At 30.2% G+C, this 16,471-nt stretch overlaps 1 protein-coding gene across 2 annotated transcripts in view; it reads left to right on the forward strand.

Annotated features, from left to right (window-relative positions):
- LOC143198092 (integrin alpha-PS1) overlaps positions 1-16,471 on the forward strand; it is a 174,664-nt gene that overhangs the window by 125,200 nt on the left and 32,993 nt on the right. The gene's annotated exons all lie outside the window — the stretch shown is intronic.

The raw sequence follows: 16,471 nt of genomic DNA on the forward strand, positions 1-16,471 counted from the left end.
ATAGAATGATTAAAAAAAAGTATGATATTCTTTTTAAAACTTTTAATAAGAATCAGTAACAAACTTAAATCACTTTTAATTAATTTAGAGAAAATGCAAATAGGTTTTAAGTTATGAGATGAATGAGAGTTTAAAAACAAAAAACATTTATTTTATTTGAGAGCCATTTTATTTTACGGACAAAAAGGGCGACTTATTGGAATGACCAAATAAAATTATTCTTATATACAATCATATTCTAATATCAACAAAATCATTATAATGTAAACACACCACTCATTCTTTCGTTTCACCAAACATCTAATACCTTATCATTCGCGTTATACAATAAAATGATATTTGAAAAGAAAATTATGATATATTTTGTAAAACCGTCTAACAAAAAACGAAAAGAAATCTCGTTAAATAGCACCGTAATTTCAGCAACTTCTTTGGTGGTCTTACACCCTGAACTGTAGTGTTTGTGCCAGGAATCCACGGTCTAAGGTGTTTCTCAAAACATGGCTGTTTTTAAATTTTAATCGTTTATGGCTAATGATCCTTGAGCACCTGCTATCCGTTTTTTGTGACCTTACAGCTTCAAGTGCCATCTTTTTACACAAATTCCACTTAACTATACTATGCCAATAACTTAACTATACTAAAGAATTAGTAAATGTGGAACGATTTTCAATCCAACCTGTCTTCTTTTCTTGATACTTTCTTTATTTTCTTGATGTGTAAATGTATTTTCGTTAATTTAATTAATTCAAAAGCCTTATTATAATAAACGAGGGTAGAAACTATCTAATATTATAACTAGTATTATTTAATATTTAATTTTAAATTATTACTGTTACAGTATAAAATGGTGAAACCATAATGTAACATGATTCTCTTTCTTAACATTTACTAGAACGCCGTAGGTAACTGATTATCAACATACCATTTAAAGTCATCTGTGCTTCTACAAATACTACGTATAATAGCATCCATTCTGCATTGCTCCTTGTTTTGTTTTTCATCGTAAAGGTTTCTTCATGTTCAACTCATCCACTTTCGATTTTGTTGAGTAGTAAAACCCTCAAAAACAAAACAGTCCATTTGTTCTAATAATTCTAATTGTAACTAATAGTGCTTATTTTGTCAGAATGGGTACAACTGTTTTCAAATATAAATCTTCGTTTAATCTACTTGCAAGAATCGATCTTCAGTTGTTATATGTAAATATGTTGTCTTCTACCACCGTTTTCTTGATGCAGTTATCAAAAGTTTTTTCATAAAAATTATTCAAATATATATTTTTTGTGTATTCAAAAATCATCTTTTACCAAAGAGAGTTCATCTGGATTGGACCTACAGTTTAAAGTAGGCTCCGAACGACGGTCCTTGGCATTAAGCCTACCGATTGGCGAGTAACCAACTTAGAAATCATCCCAGAAGACGTCCGGTCTTACCCAGCCTAGTTACTAGCATGACTGGGATCATTTTCCTTGTCGAATTTTGCACTCTTGCCTCAATCACAAACAAATCAAGTACAATCACAAACATAAATTTACGACCATAACATAGCAGGATTAGAACCCACAACTATCGTAACAGGTGGACCGTCCTGTCGCCTTTACCACTAAGCCAACCAAGCCGACTAAAATATATTTTAAAATGATAAAACAAACCTCAACAAACTTTCTACCATATAATTTTTAATATATATTTTTTAATTATAGCTTTCAACCAATATCTTATACTCTATACTTATCACACATTTCAAATAAATAGCCCCACTTAATTAAGTCTTGGCAGTCGTTAGTCAAAGCACCATAGCCTCAAACGACTGGTACAACTGGTAGACCGAAACGGTTGGCATCAAACGATTCCCTTTTCAATTATTATTAATTTAAAGACGTACATATGGCAACATTCCATTTTTAAAACGACCTTATTACCCACATTATCAGCACTCTAGTTTTAATGAAAGCGCCGGGATAGCCGAGATGATCCACGAGAAAAAAGTTAATTAACCCAAATTTACCGAAATATTTTCGAAGTTGAATCACTGGAAAGAGATCATTCTAGTACCAAATACGAGCTAAAATTTTTATTAATTGTCATATGCTGTAATTTTAGACTTTTTTGTCTTAAATACTGTAAATAAGGAATTATTATTTCTGATATGAAAATAAATAATACATTTTAGAATTTTTATTAACATTCACACAACACATTCAGTTTCTCTGAAAAACTGTTTTACATGGTTGAAACACTAGATGCACACAGACCGCCTTTTCTCGGTATTTAATCAGTTAATCAACCTATAAAGAAAATATTTTCTTATGAACGTCCTCCATTGGCCATTGGCTTCATTAGGTATCACGTGATCTATGTGTCTAACTGCTGACGTGACATTTTACTGACCAATAAAATTTAAATTGGATTTTTGAAATTATTAATTTAAAATTAAATTGTGTGAAATCTAATAGCAGCAGTTTAATTTGGGTTTAGCAGCTCGTAATATACTATACCTTGCTGATCCCACCATATGCAAGGGTCTGCTTTAGGCTTTATGACTAACTACTGACTAACCCATGACTTTTTACTCTTTGGAACTATTGGAACTTTTCAACTCCAAACAACACAGTGACCACAAAACTCTTTTTGTTTAGTAAACAGTAAAACTGCAATGTTAAAACGGTCCGAATTGCCATTTTCACTCAATTCGTGTGGTACATTATTTCCCTTTCTTTCGGATCTTTGCAATTGTCTAACATCTGGAAACAGTTATATGCTCAACTGCTAAACTATCTGAAAATTATTTGTTAGAGCTGAGTTTTCATCCAATAAGTCTTACAACAAATTTTCTTTGAACTTTTTTTTCTTCAAATCAAAAAATTAATGAATATTCCATAATTAGCGTCAGTATACACTGAATAACTCAATAATGCTAAATAGAAAACCGTTATCCAACCTTTTTATATTTCAGTTACTTAGTTTGGAGTCTTCTGGTACAAATAATTTAATTGTTCAATATTCCCGTGATTAATACCGGTTAAAGGAGTTTATATTATATTACTATAAACTATATCTAATGACTACACGTTAATCAAGTAATTTTACGCCTATTTTACTATTATTACGGCAAACATTAGCAACAAAAAAGTTGATGATTTTCCGGGTTACCACTTTTGTTTACTAGCTGTCACAGAATTCAGAAATACTACAAATTGAGTTGCATCCTCATTTTATTTTTAACTGCGGTTTATACGCAATGTCTTAAATATTTACTGCCGCATCGACAGTTGCATAATTATCTAGAACCAGTATAAAAATAGGGTTTTATATACTTTTTCTTTTATATGTTCGACTCCAGAACTAGAACGGAAAATAAACAAACAACGGCAAAACTTAACATTACTTTTACCCCAGATAAACATACATATGGTATTAGTGATGTTAATATAAATTTGCTTGTCATTTTACACATAATAACTGCCAAAAGTTTATGACTAGGTTTTTAATTATAGAGAGTGCAGTTTTAGATGCGCACAAACAAAACATACAGTTACTACATACAGTAAATAAAATAGGTATCGTTTTAAAGTCAGTTTATTGATACCACAAAATATATTTAATATAGTAACATTCCTAATTATTTTTGTAAAATCAAAATACTACAAAATCTTATAGTTGTAATTTTGAACCCTTTAAAAAGCCTATTTTTCTCTTCAGATTAAGGGAAATAAATAATCTACTGGCCTTTAAATTGCCCAACAGGAAATCAGCTATTAAACACTGGATTATGATAACTAAAACCTAAGGGTACGATTGGACTCAAATAAACAGTATTGTAAGGGTTTACGCTAAAGCCATAAAATTTAGCTAAAACAAAGAAAAGTTGCAAGCCTATGTCAAGAAATATATTGTTGTCCGTTTAAAATTTGACCATGTTTTGGTTCATAACTATAGATGAAAAATAAATAATTAACAAACTTAATTTTGTAACAAAACAAACTTGTTTAGAGATATTGCGAGTTGGTATGTTTTCACATAGTAAATAATTTCAAATGTTTATACATTTTTTTAACATTTCTCATATAATGCCGTTCATTCGACAGAGATGTCCAAACTATTGTACATCAACTCAATTTCAAATGATAATGATTCAAATGATTTCAAATGATACCGAATTTGCTTTAAGCATTACATTTGTAAACTGTAACAGTGTAACGGTGTAAGACTGTAACATATTTCCTCCCAACCATACTGAAGGATTAGCTAAATAAGCCTTCAAGAGATAAAGGGCTAACTTTGATTATAAGATTTACTCTTGGCCACACGCATCGTTTTAGAGAAGCGAAAGGAGCTAGGTCTATTCGCCATTTCTTTGTTACTGATTCCAAGTACTTCGTTCATTTGATATTACTAGATTTCGTTGATATTAACAATGACATATGATCAGTCTGTTATCAATTCTTTGGCCATTTCGTAAGAAATTCTGAAGCCATATGATTCTGCAATGCAAACTATATCATGAATGGTTCTCGAAATCTCTCTATCTCTATAATAAGGAACCGTATAAGTTATTATTGAACGCAATCTCTTTGAAATACTTGTATATACACTGTTATGTTGAAAAGCAGTGGAGAAGCGTGAAGAAATATTATTTCACATTCGCAAGTAATTAACAGAACCCTAAGTGTCTAAAGAAGACTTCAATTGCTTCAACTTCCAAAGCAAGGGCCAGTACATACAAGCGAAATCAGAACGAAAATAAATAGAAAATCGCCCGCTTTTCATATAATACGATACGATATAATACGATCTCCATAAACTGTCATATTGCGAAAATCTTATCTATTATCGTATCTATCGTCATCGCATCTATCGTCGTATTTAGAAATTTTCATTCAAGTGAATAAGTAAGTTAATTTCCAGTCTTATGTGTCTTATAGAGTTTATCCAAACCGAAGGTGTTTCCAGCATGAAGAACTATATATCTGCAATGAATTATTGATAAATGTTATGACCAATAAAATCTAATGTTGTCATGTGAACGTTAGGTATATTAATACATAAATTGAAATAATATATAGTCTTCTTTTATTTTATTATATGCTTTTAAAAATTTTATTCTTTTAAAAGCAATATCCGGAAGTTCCATTTGACCTCTTCGATACTTTTCCGACTCACAGTTTCCTTTGAAATAATTCTATTAAATTATGTTTGTATTGAAAAACTACTCAGTGTTTTTATATGTTTCATATATTTAATCTCTGATGGAGCTAACATCAAGCTGATCTTGATTTGTCACCCGTTTCATATGAGGACGGATTCTTTCGGTGCATTCATCATATTTCATATTTTGAGATATTTCAGGGACCGTGACTAATATTCAATGCAGCTAAAAATAACACGCTAAAAATATTTTCAATAAAAATCGCAGCATATTAATATTTAACAATAAAAAAGCTTGCCTCTCTAACGAATTTTACTGGCAAGAAGGGGCCTCCATTATCTCATTCTTGTTCAGAATAACTGATTAGAAACGAAATATGTTCTGACTTTTCGGAATTTTCAATCAGAGTAATAATAAGCAGCGATTTGGAGTTTATTAAAACAAATAAAGCATTAAAATAACATTTGCCAGTTTATAACCTCTTATTATTTGGTATACTCGTATAACCTATTTTGGAAAATTTTGCATATGTTTGACAACCAGACGACCTTGACATGCTAGTTCGGTTACACATTCGGACTTATCAGACAGCATTGTGTCTCTTTTTAACTAGAATAAAATGAGAAAATGAGAAAATATTGTATGATTCTAAAACGAATTTACAAATTTCTATAGTCAATATTATTAAACAGTTTGATGATGTATGACAAAAAAAACTTTGGATAGACTATATATATCTGCTTTTTTTTATTTTTAAGCAATTATTAGTCAAAAGCTCGTTATGCTGTTTTGTTAACTCTGGCCGTACTCTCTTCGATGGTTAAATTTGCTTAAAATGAACATAAAGCCCTTGTTTTGTATAATGAATTTTACTTACATTATATGGATTTATCAGCAATGGTGTCATCTTTATATTAAACCGGAAACTTATCTAATAGTGCATTAATATAGTTATTTATGCTATATGTATGCACACCTGTAATTACCTCCATTATTACATAAATCGAGATTCCAAGAATATTTGTTTGTATATGGAGGAGTCACGTGAGCAAATATAATCAGAAACATACACATAAAATTGTCGTGTTTGTTAGCGGAGTTTATAGATATAATGTTGAACATTATTTTTTTTTAATATACCCAATTTATGATGATTATTGACGAGTGGTATTGCTGAAACAGTTGAAGAACTCATTATGATTAGTTGTATACCATTATTACAATTAAAAAAGACGAAAAGCAAGTTTATCTTCTTTTTTTCCACCTGGTCTTCAGCCTGCTTGGAATTAAGCAATTGGATAACTAACAGGGTCCTGTAACATTTGTTCTAATGAAACTATCAAAAGATGTACGAAAAAACTAAGCTAATTATATCAGCTCATTGTTTTTTTTTTCATAACTGTAAATAAACTTGGTTCACATTACATCACTTTGGTCTTATTTATATATTCGTTTTTAGATACAAAATGTGCAAAAAATATAAACATTTTTTACCAAGTATTTTGAATTTTCTATCATTCATAATGTAGAAAATATTTCGAGAATACCACAATACTCACAACTCACAGAAATCGGTATTCGTTTCTATTAATCTTTTAGAAAACAAATGAACAATACTACTTCATTTGTTTTTAACGACAGGTCGCCAATTCCTAATCGCGGACAAAACAAAGGCAATAGCGCATGCATTTGTTTTCATCCAATTAGCATAAAATAAGCTATCAACGAGATCTATAGCGGTGCAGAACAATGCTCTGTAATTTCAAGATTACCACGTCTATGCGATGTTTTATTCAAACCAAGCCATATTGGTGAACTCTTAATGTTGTTAACACTCGAATGGCTTGATTTTACAAATAGTAATTTTTAAAACTGAAGGAATCGATAGTGAAGTTACATTAATGTTAAACCAATTAAACGGTTAACTTGGATAGTTTTGAAACATATTTTGTTAATGCAAATATGACGAAGGACTGTGTAAAATTAATATATTTATTGCAATTATTAATAACACGACCATCAAATACAACAACGGAAAAATCGCCCTTTTGTTAATAATTTGTTCATAATATTTCAGCTGGTTTATCATGCCCGATATTAATAATAATAAATGAACCAAAACTAAAAATTCGAACCCATTCTCGCTCCCATACAGCCAACGAGTTCATTGTCTTATGATTGGGACAAATAAAATAATTTTTCGTTGTCAAAATTGTGTTGATTACAATTGTTTTCATTAAGATTAATCTAAAGTTATGTTGTTTTTGTGCAGCATATTCGTGTACACATGCTGCATTTATATATAACTTTTAACAGCAGAAGTTAATTGTTATGCTTATATATACAGTATCGGTCATAAAACTTTGACATTGTATAAATTTTTATTTTATATTTTTATATTTTGGTGAGTAGTGATGATTTTGTTGAAAAATCTGTGTTTTTTTACTTTCGGCTTCTTCGAGGTACTGATTTTACATAATTTCGATTTCTTTTCAACGAATCAAAAGAAATTATTTTTGTGTGAATATGGTATTTATTATGTATAAACTTGAAACAATGCACAATATTTTCAATACTTGCTATCAACTTTACTCCAAGTAAGTACAAAACAAAAACCCCAAACATCCAAGGCGTTAGTTGTACACATATGTCATATACTTGCTGTCGCCACAACTATACGAGACAACAACACTTGTTTTCAATGGTCAATTCGAATTCAGGTTCTGTTACAAATTGCAACAGGTCTTTTCACATATGTTCTAATATATTTCCAGTGAAATAAATTTTTCTTCTACAGCGTGAAATAGTGCTTCATTCTGGAATGATTCGCTTTAAATTTCCTAGTATGTTTTCAAAGCTAAATATTATACATCCATATAAACTTATAGACAAACAATGTGTTGTATACAAATAAGTATTATATGTTTTTGAATATGATCACATTTTTCAACTTAGCATAGCATCACATGGTCAAACCACCCTTTGTTTCATATTTCCACAATATTATAAGATCTGATAAGTGTTCAAGTTCTTTAATAAAACATATTTTATAAATACTAAGCGTAAATACTAACTTAGTACAATCTTAATAATAAATTAATTTGTTACAGCTTTTGATTTATATTTAAATTAATGCTTAATCAAAACGAGTGCGGAATAAATACATCAGTATGTATTTTTTAAATTAAAATTAATTAGATTAACTTTGGCTAAAGTAATACTTTTACACTTCATACAAGTTCGTATGGTTTATTTCGCTTTATTCTTCTGATTTCCTGAGCATTGTCAAGTACTTGTATTGGTTCAACATTGATGCGATTTAGTACCCTTATATCATGTTCAAGATATTCAATATGATTTCAGATATTCACTGATGCTCATTATGGATCAATACTATCGCTGATTCTGCTTGAATGCAATTGGGCATTTTTGTATTTTCACACTTACGCAAAATTAATATAGACATATTTGAAGCTATTAAGCAGTACTTTTCAGTCTCTATTATATTTGTTGATCTTGTTTGCAGTCATTTGCAGTTTTTCTATAATATCTATCTATCTTTTGTCATAATGACGTCGGTAAATGTTACAAGTCCAATAATTGCATCTCGGATAAACCTCGTTGCTTACGACAACGCCACTGCGTAAAGATATGTGTCTGAATTTAAACTGAAAATCTCGTATATATAAGTGATTTAAGTTGTCAGGTGTAAACCTGATTTACAACATTAAATATTCATTAAATGAAATTCTATAATATAAAAACAACAAAAGAAATAACATTTTCACAATACCTTTTATTTGTCTTGGGTGAAAAAATTGAAATTAAGAAGAAATTGTATTTTTATATAACATCTCTATAATATTATTTGTAACGTTGTAATAGATATAAATATTAGTCTAAATTTTTAATAATGTTAACTTCTTCATCAATGTTCTTACTACAAATGGAAAATATCACGATGTTGATATGTTACTCGTGATATTGCTATTCTTGCTGTTGGAGATAATAGCGAAGAAGTCACACGAAAATTACAGCAGGCAAGTGACAATATAATTAATTGGATCCAAACCTGGTTCACGTATAATTATACTGCACACTCACGAATAACAATAAATAATACTCACTCCATATAACATCAACTATCACTGGAAGGAACTCGTAAAAGAAATAGAAAGAACTGGGAGTTCAAATATAGGAAAATTTATTGGTTATAATTGGTTTATTGAACAAATCACAATTATCAGTACATAATAAATCAAAACAGAATACAATAATCCAGAACAAAACACACACTTAAAAGAATCCAAAGTATTTGACCTTGTGTAGTGTAATGAGGTGCATAGTGTAGTAGTGAACAGTAGTGTTAATAAACATAAACATTATTACACTAAAGACTAAGATAGGGTCGATGGGTCCTCCTAGATTTATACCTAGTGGGAACTAATTTGAGGTTTATTGGACAAATGTGAACAAACGTGTAAATCAAAAATGACAATCATAAAAACAAACAAAGAACATAAAACGTCCGAGGATTAAGCATTTCCTAGAACACCCATTTATTTTCAATTTTGAGCAAATACATATGTGAAACATATATATGAATATTGAAGAAGTATTTTTAGTTAAGCACTTGAAGTTTCTACCGAACGGTAGTATTAAACATTGTTTCACAGAATGCTATTAAATATGCATCGTAATCACTGCATCGAGACTAATAAATTCAGGTTGTCCTTTCATTTACCGCCTCCGTAAAATGGGTGCGAGAGCTTTTACACTTTCCAAGAACGAAATTCGCTCACGACATCCACCTACAGCGTTCCAATTCGATGCAGTTTTCTTTTTTTAAGTATAGTCGACGGCCGATTGGGGCGTAGTTACGACACATTTTCTGCATTTGGCTCAGCAAATGATTAAGATAAATGCACCGGTTTGGGTGCAGTAGAAGATTACGGCAAGAAGAATAATATAATCGTTCATCCCTTTCATTGAACGTAATACTCATATATAGTCAGTATTACTAATGTATCGTTATGAATGGTGGTATAAAATAAATTATCCAATAAGTGACTGGTCTGGCACTAAAATGGCATTAGTATTGGCGGGACCATTATGATTTTAAATCAAATTACAACGGTTTTAGTGAAACAACTCTTTTTTCTATTATTTTAAATCAATTAAAATCAATTTAAACAATGATTTGATAAATTTCGCTCCATGGAAATGAACTATTATTGAATGGTTTTCTGAATTTAAATCATACAAACTTCAATGATAGTGAACGTCGTTATTTTGGAAAATAGAATATGTTCAAATGGAGCTATTCAAACGAAAAAACAATAAGAGGGTTTTCTTTATTTCAATAAGTCATAATGTATTCACTTTTACTTATTTAAATGAAAAAGATTGACGTATTTATATTGTTATTATTAATAAACATATACGAAATTGTTTCCTTACAGTGAATTATTTAATCCAACTGTGTATTTTTTTTAATTAATGCTCTACAGATAATGTTTCATAGGAATTTGGCTAAAATAATTTAGTTCGTAATATCGTAATAATCTAAGTTGTAGTTAGGTTTGCTTCAATCTTCTGATTTCCTCAGCGTTGTCCAGTAGTTGTACTGCTACCACGTTGATGTGATTTAGTGTCCAGGTAATTTAGTATTTCCATGTTTAACCAGTACAGTTGCTAGTCTTTTAGCTAATTAAGCTTTTCATCTAATATGATTTTTCCAACCTTTTTTCATATTTTTACGGATAAATTTTGGATAACTTATATTAATAAATCTAATTTCGAGATAATCGTACAGTTCTTTGTGTATCTTCCGACTAACTAGTATAGTTGTTTAATTTTGAGCCTAATCTGCTCAGTATTTTATCCAACATGATGTTTCCAATTTAAACTACCAACAAGATGTATACCGAGGTATTTCGATAATTTTGTTTGAGGAATTTCGCATCTCTCAACTGTTGATCCACCATTTGGTCGAACCAAAATGACTATGCCGTCAGCAACTTTCTGAAGTACTATTTTGTTGAAACATTTACCCGCTCTTATATATTTGAATCATAAATATTGACATATAGCACCCTCTTATTATAAAAATCAAATAGCCCTCTTATACAATCATGTATGAAATTCTTTATAATGATTTCCTTATAATGACTTACTTCATTTATTTGTGAGTGTATATGTTTTTAATTAATAGACTACGGATAATGTTTCATAGCAATTTGGTTAGATATCGCTGACAATTGTTTGACACAGTTTGTACAGTTGTAACGCGTTGCCTGTTGGGCGTGTACGAATAACAAGGAATGACATCCCTGAACTTTACGCACAACAGTGCCTGCTGCAGGGGTAGCGTGACCGACCAACATCGATAACTACAGGGTGCAAACATTAACCCTTATAAGTTTCTCCCAACCCAGTCATAGAGCTGCGTGTAATTAAAATTAATTACTAACGGAAGCGAGAGTCTATTGGAAGTTACAAGAACTAGTGAATTTTTTTTACGATACAACCACTAATAATTTATTTTAAGGGTTAAATATCAACAAAAACTTGATAATATTTTGAAGCACCATAAATAGTTTGTGAACAGTGTTTTCCAATCGCAATGCGATTGGGGAAAGAAATGTTCTCTATTATGAAAATATCTAAGTCATGTTTCCATGTCAACGGTCAAACTGAATATTCACCGACCCAAGGCTAAGGTATGTATTTAGTACGGCCAGTGCTATTACAGTATGCCAGTGCTTCATTCTATATTGCGAAGATAATCAAAATATAATTGGAGACTTTGGAAGGAAAAGTTCGAATATTCGAAATATTCTCCTAATGTTTTTCTTATTATTAACACATGGTATGGCTAAGCAACATCTCGATCTCATAATTTAGGAAGAAATAATATCAATAAATGGCTTCTCAAGATCACTGGTTTTTTTCCATGCAAAATTTGTACACTACCCGAAACAGTGGAGACAGTAGTGACCAGCGACAATACCTTAATCATTAAATATATAACTTTAACCAACTTTTTACAATAAAGATTTACATTTCAGAAAGAAATACGATAGAAGTGAAACACAGAGTTATGAGAGACCTACCAAATAAGATTGCTAACAATACTTTATAATCCAACTTCTTTTTGATAAATATGCTTCATACTTTTGCATTACGCGAATTACTTTATTACTTTATTTTCAATATATACTGGAATAAGAATTAAAAGAAAGAATTGATGAAAAATGTACTGAGTTTAAACATTTTCCTAAGATGGATCTAAAAAATGACCTAACAGTAAGAAAAGAGACGTTTCGGAAAAAATGCTATAGCAAAAATAGCAGCATACACTATATATAAAATGTACCTATTGCTTACCAAATATAAACTAATCAATCTGAAGTAGCGAATGAATACATCAATTTGATTTAAAAAATTAATAAATATGATTCATTAAATAAATATGATTCATTCATTATTTGTAATTGTAAAACTAGCTTTGAAACTGTTAGCCATTTTACATATACTTTCAAAACTTTCGAATTCGTATTATAATTCTCAACCAGATGTTTAATCCCTTTTGTGGCTTCGTAATGGAACACCGAGGGGATAGAAGGAATGAACGAGATACAAATAGTAAACCTTTGACCATTTTCTATTCGTTTATTCCACCCTCCGCAAAATGACGTTGCTTCTAACGGACAATGCTGACGCTCGCTATGCGGGTGCAGCCTGAATAACAGTGTCATATCTTCATTATTCTCTTCTTGTCGTTAATTGATTTCTAAGGGAAATAGCTGATTTCGATTCACGATAACCCTGCCCCATTTATTCCTGTCACGCATATTCCGATTGACCAAAATCGAAACTGATATCCATTAATCTAAGTCGGATTGATGATATTCGTTTTCGTTTACTGTATCAGTGGCCGAATTCCAGTTTTGGCAGTAGTGGGAGATATGCTGACAAACGAAATTGAGAACATCTTAAAATTAAATTACTGGTGGCCTATTCTCTTTATTTCCTTTGGTTAGTTTTTATTACCACCAGAACTAAATATATAGTCTATCCAAAGTAGCAGTGAACCTACGTCATCTCAATTTATGATGTCAAAATATCATCAACTGGGAGTTTTAGTATATTTTGGCTGTTGGCATAACAATTCTAGTCTAAATAAAATAATGAAAAAAAACATTATTAAATATAATTAATTTTAACTTTATAGTACATCTAATGCATATATTAGCGAATAATTTAAGCTAGAGCAGTTTTATTATATTTACATTTAACTATTTTCCACACTAGTATAGGTAGAGTTCTAGGTGCTTTCTTATGTAGGTATCGCCCGAAGGCCTAATCCACCTAATTAACAATTGTATATCTAGTTAATTTTACAGCCTCAATAGTTTGTAGATTAGAATTATATTTATTAGATTATTATTATATTTACATTTAATTATTTTCTACACCACCTACAGTATCCCCTGGAGCCTAATCCTAATTAACAATTGTATATCCAAATAACGTATTTTACTTTCATTAGAGAGAATATTTATCTTTTTATCTTTAGTTCTTATTTCCTTCGATAGGGTGCTTTCTTGTCAAGTCATTTTGATATCACTGTATTTTTTGTTTCTTCTACTGTTACTACCTGTGTACACCATTCTTGATAAAATTAATCACCGAATTCTTTCTAATACATTTACCATATCTACAAAACAGTATTCATCCTCTCTTCATACATTCTAACCTAATGCTCATGTATCATTCTCAACAATTACACATATATCTATGCATATAAATCATTAATTAATTATATACTCACCTTTAATTGTTTACGCTCTCATCACCCCGTCTTGGAAATTGTCAGTATTGAATCAGAATCTGACATTCAGAAAGTTTAATTCAAGTGAGTAACTAAGCTGTTAATTTCCAATAGATCTAATATTTGTTCACGATTTAATTTTTTGACAATTTCTTCTTCAATCTGTCTGGTTCATCCAAACCGAAGATGTTGTTAACCATTTCAACTCAACAATTCTAAGAGGAACAAGATCGATATATCTGCAATGAATTGTTAATAAATGTTACTACTAATAATATCTAATCAATTGTTATTCCAACGTTCACCTTTTTCTATGAACTTTTATTGTCTTATTATCATCTTGCCATGAGTGACTCAATCTCCCATTCGGAAATATCCATGTTTCATCTAAATACACAAATTGAATAATAGTTAAGTCTTGCTTGATTTTATTATATACTTTTAAAAATTGTATTATTTTAAAAGCAATGTCTGGAACTTCCATTAAATCTCTTCGTGGGTTATCTTTACACCATTTAAATCCTGTATTACATAACAGTGTGCGAAGGGATGTTCAAATACATATGCCTCAAATACTATATCCCATGGCTCTAAGCTATGTATGGATAGACAGTTTCCTCTGAAATTATTGAATTAAATTGTGTTAATATTGAAAAAAACTACTCACTATTTTTATACGCCATATATTTGATCTTTGATAGAGCTAAAATCAAGCTGATCCTGATTCATCACCCGCTTCGCATCAGAGTAATAATAAGCAGCGATTTGAAATTTATCGATTATAAAGCGTTATAACAACGTTTGTCGGGTTATAACCTGAAGTTGTTGAAGTAATAATAAGAACTAATATTTTGAAGATTTTTGCAGAGATTTGACAACCAAACCACTTTTGCAGGCTCATTTCTTTACGTGCTCGAACATATCAGACAGCATTGTACCTCTTTTTAACTGGAATAAAATGAGAACGAAAATATTATCTGATTCTAAAATGAATTTAAAAATTACGGCAGGCAATACATTAAACATCATAATGACGTATGTTCACTGGTACTGAGGATAGAGTTTTTTTATATAGAAAATTCAATTTCTTAAATTAAATTTCAGCGCTTTATGTTTTTACATCAGATTAAATGTATCCAACAATTTGTTCTTAGTTTAATATAACGTCAAGTCTGTACGAATTCAACAAAAAAACAATACTTCTAACGTACTCCTGTCAATATATTAATAATTAATATTCTTAGTAATGAAGTTGAATCTTCTATGCTGGTTTCAATCTTACTAATATGTCGAATATATCAGAATTTTCAATACCCTATTAAATGAAACTCATTATCCCCATTAATAACAGTTTGTATGTCAACTAGGAAGTAGATAACTATTGCCAAGCAGTTACCACTAATGTTATCCTGACATGAGTTAATGGGTTAATGAGTTGGGTAATAAACTCAAGAATTGTAAAACTGTTGGTCTTATAGACAGTAGTTTAACTATATTCTGGAGCTATTTGATATAATCATCAAGTATGTTATAACACGTCAATACTATGCTGTGATGTAGATTGTACCTTCTTCTAGGAGTACTGATTGGATGACAATGTACATATTTATTACATTATGTTGCACCGAACTTTCAAATCCTCACTAGTTGCATATTGAAGAGGAACTAATTCATTTCATATAGGTCCATTCAACAGTAATTAAAATGTCAAATCATTTATTTATTAAAAGTGGTCCTTTTTAACTTGCTGTGGGTTAGGAACGATGGAGGTTGATAGTTATTACTTACATCAAACATCTTATTGCCGTCCCCTAAAAGGTCCTATCTCAACTTAACCAGGCTATACTACTTTAATCGATAGCAGGAAATAAATTATTTTAAAAATGGAAGGTAGAGTACGTCTACCATTTAATCACACTTGCCAAGTAGTGTAATCGAATAATGAGATTTTTTTAACTTTCAATTGATAAGTTTATGGTACACGTTATGAATATACCGACGACATCCTATTTTATCTGTTCAGTGATAAAACAGACGTTATATATAACACCACCAACAAGAACTCAAGATCTAAAGTGTACAATTACAATACAGCTCCAACTACTACCGTAGATTTAAAGTAACCGAAAATAGAGTTTAATAATACAATTATCTGAAGCGAATGTTTATAAATATGCGAACAAAATTTAAACTTCAGAAATCAAAGTCATAGCCCTAAATTTTATTTTTCAAACTCTGAAATTCATAGATTTCAGCTCATTTCCAGGATCAAATAAAAACTGATGTTTTTCCGAAGTAAATTTGTTCTAAAACGTAAAATATTTTAATATGCTGCGGGTATTAAGGAGAATATTTTATTTAAGGTTTTCCTTAAACAGTTCTTCGATGATAATATTTTCTTATACAATAAAAACATTTATATTTTCTTTTTGATAGTGTTAGTTAATGCCGTAAATAATGTATACCATAAATTAACAAAAAGT

This window comes from Rhynchophorus ferrugineus, unplaced genomic scaffold, assembly GCF_030347505.1.
Source record: "Rhynchophorus ferrugineus isolate W39M unplaced genomic scaffold, kcgeb_rfMv2 rfM1, whole genome shotgun sequence".
Lineage (NCBI taxonomy): Eukaryota > Metazoa > Arthropoda > Insecta > Coleoptera > Curculionidae > Rhynchophorus > Rhynchophorus ferrugineus.